The sequence below is a fragment of the Elephantulus edwardii genome, unplaced genomic scaffold (genome assembly GCF_000299155.1).
Source record: "Elephantulus edwardii isolate Elephantulus edwardi_28Jun2011 unplaced genomic scaffold, EleEdw1.0 scaffold00013, whole genome shotgun sequence".
In the NCBI taxonomy this organism is placed as follows: Eukaryota; Metazoa; Chordata; class Mammalia; order Macroscelidea; family Macroscelididae; genus Elephantulus; species Elephantulus edwardii.
This window is the reverse complement of record NW_006399763.1, coordinates 2,223,310-2,228,381: the sequence shown is the minus strand read 5'-3', so window position 1 is coordinate 2,228,381 and position 5,072 is coordinate 2,223,310.

Here is a 5,072-nt window from a genome sequence, read left to right as displayed (position 1 = left end):
GAGATTACTCATTTTTCTCTCATGGAGCAGCTGGTAGATTCAAATCACATGCCTGCAGCACAGCTTCTTACTGTTTGCCAAGAGAGTTTCCTTATGGGGGAATAGACTTACCAATTCAAATATTAAACAAGAAAAAGGCTGATAATCAGTTGCCTATCCACTTCAATAAATTAGGCAAGAAACACAGCAAATTAAACCAAGAAGAGAATAAAAATAACAAAGTAATGAAGAGAAGAAAAATTTGTGAAATAAAAACCAAATGTAAAACAAGAGACTCAGAAAAATCAAATATTGGTTCTATGAAAAGGGAAAAACAAGAAGAAAGTGAGAAGATATAAATATCAGAAATGAAAAAGAGCATTTCATTACAGATTGGTATTTAAAAGATAGTAGAAGGATATTAGAAAAAAATTTCTGGATGGGGGCGGGGTGGGTGGGAAGAAAAATGTAACAATGAATGAATGAATGGAATTCCAAAATCTCTGTAGATGTTCATTGAAATTAATAATAATAATAATAATTCTAAAAAAGAAAAACAAGGAATTAATGAAATATTATACAAAATGGGTGACCCTGGAGAACATTATGCTGAGTGATATATCTCAGTAAAAAAGGACAAATACTGCATAGTGCCACTGTTGTAAAATGGGACTGACATCAGGATTGGAGGGAGACTGAGAAAGATGGGATAAATTATATACACTGAATTTAAATAGACGGGGGAGAGAATGCTTTAAAGGGGACATATGATTAAGTATTATTGTTATAACAGTAGTCCAGAATGAAGGCTGCATAGTGGAGTGGACTTAGGGTGAAAGAGAAGAGAGAACTGAGGAGGAGGTGTGGACAGGGAGAAAAGTGCAACAATGAATGAATGGAAATCCTAAATCTCTGTAAATTTTCATTAAAATTATTAATAAAATCTAAAAATAATTTCTGCCAGTAAATGTGAAAACAGACAAAATACACAGGTTTTTAAAGAAAAATATAGCATATTAATACTGACACATGACAAAACAGAAACTATAGTCATATATCTATTGAATCCATAATTTAAGGCATTTTCTTTTTTAAATTATTTTTAAGGTAACACATATATATTTTATAGCATATTCTTTCCATTTAATTTTTCTCCATTCGTTCATTGTTGCACATTTTCCTCCCTGCCCACCTCTTCCCCCCGGTTCATTTTTTTCTTTGAAAAGAAAAAAATTCTTTCATTGTTATACAACTCCCCACCCCTCTCAAGCCCACAGTCTGACTAGATGACATCCTCAATAAATTCTTCAGGTATTTAAGAAAGAACAGCACCAATTGTAAATATAACTTCCAATCATAATAAAATTACCAACTTCTTTATGAGGACAACTTGACATTTAAAACAGAACCTGGCAAAAATATGGAAAAGGAAAATTGCACACTATGCCTTATTATAAACATGGATTTGAAAAACTCTATTCAAACCATTAGCAAAATATTTATGACATATAAAAAGCATAACGTTATGACCAATTTGAGTTTTTCCTAAGAATATAAGAATATAAGGTAAATTTAAAAACTCAATTGAAAAAATTCAAAACTCAATGCTAACAGACAACATATTATAATAAGATATACTTTGTATGTCCTGACATGATGTCCTGGGAAGAGCCTATCATTTCCCTGATACAAACTAAAAAACTTTGTTACCTTCTAGGGAAACTACTTATTAAGCTGACCCTCCATGTAATTTCTGAGACTGTAAATTTTCCTGGAGAAAATAACCCATCTTTCTTCTGTGTAAGTACTGTTGGATTCTAATCACCAACGAGATGTGGCCTTTGGGCTCACAGGGCAACTCACCACAGTCTCAACCTAGTCATGAGAAAACATTAGACAAACACAACTTAAGGGACAAAATGCCTAGTAAACTGTCTTCAAATGTGCAAGGTCATAAAATAATAGGGAAGACTAAAAAATTGCCACAAATCAGGAAAGGAGTGCATCAGAGATGTATTCTGTCTCCTTACTTTTCTGTCTTCATACCTTTTCAATCTGTATGCAGAACAGATCATTCTGGAAGCGGGGTTTTATGAGGAGGAGTGGGGCATCAAGATTGGAGGAAGACTTATCAACAATCTATGATAAGCAGATGACACATAAACTTGCTTGCTGAAACTGAAGAAGGCCTGAAGCATTTGCTGCAGAAGGTCAAGGACTATAGTCTTCAATATGAATTTCATCTCAACACCAAGAAGACAATTATTCTCAACACTGGGCTAATTGGCAGCACTATGATAGATGGAGAAGAGATTGAGGTTGTTAACAATTACAGCTTGCTCAGCTCCACAACAAATTCTCTTAACACCAACAGTGAGGAAATAAAAAGAAATGAATTGCACTGGGAAACAACGATGTCAATCAGATACTAAGGTGCACCTAATCCAGGCCATGGTCTTCACAATTACTTGTTATGCTTCAAAGAGCTGGACAATAACTAAGGATGACAGAAGAAGAATAGATGCCTTCGAATTGTAGTGCTAGATAAGAGTCTTGAACATACCATGGACTGCCAAGAAAACAAATAAATCTGTCTTGGAGTCGGTGAAACCAAGTTTCTTCTTGGAGGTTAGGAATTTGAAGCTCTGTCTCACATACTCTGGGCATGTGGCCAGGAGAGATCTGTCCTTGGAGGAGGACATCATGCTCAGAAAGAAGGGTGGAGAGACAGCACAAGAGAGGAAGATCCTGGATGAGATGGATTGGTAATAGTAATTGGGAAATAGGGATTAATGTTGGAATTAGTGAGACTGGCTCAAGATAGGGAAGGGTTCAGAGCTGCTGTACGTAGGGTTGCTATGGGTTGCAAGTGACTCGACAGTATATAACAACAACAACAACAACAACATTTATAAAAATACATCATTCAAAAAGTATATTATTTCATTTGTATGAAGTTCAAAGACAGATAAAGTGAAACTAAGGCACTTTAGTCAGAATACTTGTTAGTTATGTGGAAAACTATGGGATGAAGAAGAGGGTTTCCAGGGGACCAACTATGTCCTATTTCTAGATCTGGTATATATTGATGTATTTATTTTGTGAAAGATTTTTATTTGTTCACCTTTCTGAATATGTTCTGTAACTCCTTGTGAGAAGTATATTCTATCTTTGTTCTCACACAGCAATCAGCACAGACCTGTACCTGGAAGAGGTGTCTTAAGTCTGTTGAGAGAATGATTGAGGTGAAAAAGAGTAATTCCAAAATATAATTTAAAGAAATGTGTTTAGTTTTACAAAAAAAGAGAAGTTCTGTGATCACATTCAAAATTAATCTTGGGTTCTTTCCCTTTGAAGGACAAAGCTCCCTTTAGGAAAAATTTGCTACTTCCAATAGCCCAATTTATAAACAATATATAAAAGACATATTAGTAAAAGACTTTTGGTAGCCTAGTGAGTAATGAATTGTACTGGCATCCCAAAGACTACGCTGAGAGAGAAAGATAGGCAGTCTCCTGCTGTGTGATCTACAGCTTCTGAAAACCCCCTGGAGTATCTGCTATGTGTTGGCTCTGAGTCAAAAGCACATAAGAACAATGAAAGCAAAAATAATAATGAACCTACATAAATAGTAAGTGATGATACAGGTTAAAATTGTATCTATATCTATTAGGTTTTGGATCCATTTGCGGATGTTAGGTCTATATTTTACTGGGAAGAGAATCCAAGGATGCTGGAAGTATAACTACACTCTTTGAAGTTGGCCTTTATGAAGACAACAGTGTACTTCCTCACAGAGATCAAGCTGAAAAACTGGAGTCATATTCAATCATCTTGGCTTCATGTGTGACTCAGTGTTTCCATTCTTAAGTTATTAAGAATAAATAAACCAGATAAAGATGAGAGGTCCACACCTGGCTTGGAAGCATTGACTTTGTCTGCCAGGATTAAAGTTCTAAGCATACAAACATGTGCCTTGCTACTATTAAGTTAATAGTATTGTTAGAGGTTGTGTGTTTACATATGGGAGGAGTCATGACCATCAAATTTAACGTGATTTTGGAGTTGGTGGCCTACTTATTTGCTGACTTTACTTCCAGACCTGCCCCTCCACATACCTGAAACTTGTACATGAACAAGGACACTAAGACCACTCTGGCAGAATGTTCTAGTAGTTGACTAAGAAATTGTATGAAAGAACTTGGTGAAATACAACTTGCTGTTCAAAGGAAATATTGTTTTGTCCTTGAAGGAAAATATATAATAGTTATAATCCTATTTGTCAAAAAACTTGCTTAGTGTTATAAAATACTTTGTTATTGTATTTTTTATTGATTTGCATACCACAGTTAATTTACATTGTGTTTCATTGGTATATGCATTGGCTTTTATGCAATCTTTCATTTACATTGTGTTTCATACAATCATGAATATGTTATATTTTATATAATTAATTACCATTGATCTATGCCTATTATTGCACTATCTTTTCAAGTCCCCATTGAATCTTTCCTATTCCTTTATCTTCTATCCACCCACTAAACTCTACTACCCTAGTGATTTCAACTTCCCCCTTTTTCTGCCCCCGTCCTCCTTTGCTCTTTTTGTTTTGGACAACTGTACGCATCTTATTAGTTATCCTTCTATTTTTAGAATGATGGTTTTATGCAGTATTTTTTCTTATGAGACTGAGTTCACTCAGCATAATGCTTTCTCCCATGTTATAAAGTATTTTATGAAATCACTGTTCATTAGCGCTGCGTATTATTTCATTGTGTGATTGTACCACAATTTCTCAATCCATTCATTTGTTCAAGGACATTTGAATTGTTTTCTTTTCTTTTCCTTCCTTTTTCCTTTTTTTTTTTTTGCTATTGTGAATAATGCTTCTGTGAAATCTTTTTAGTGTACTTATATTTTAAGTGTACGTATAGTGTATATATCTCCAGTTGTGTCTCAGTTCTAATTTCCTTGGACAATATTCTTTAGGGCTAAGGCAACCAAAATATGACTTTGAGTCTATCCCACCTGAATTTCAGAACCATCTCAGGAACAGGTTTGAGGCTTTGAACACTAATGAGCGAAGGCCAGAT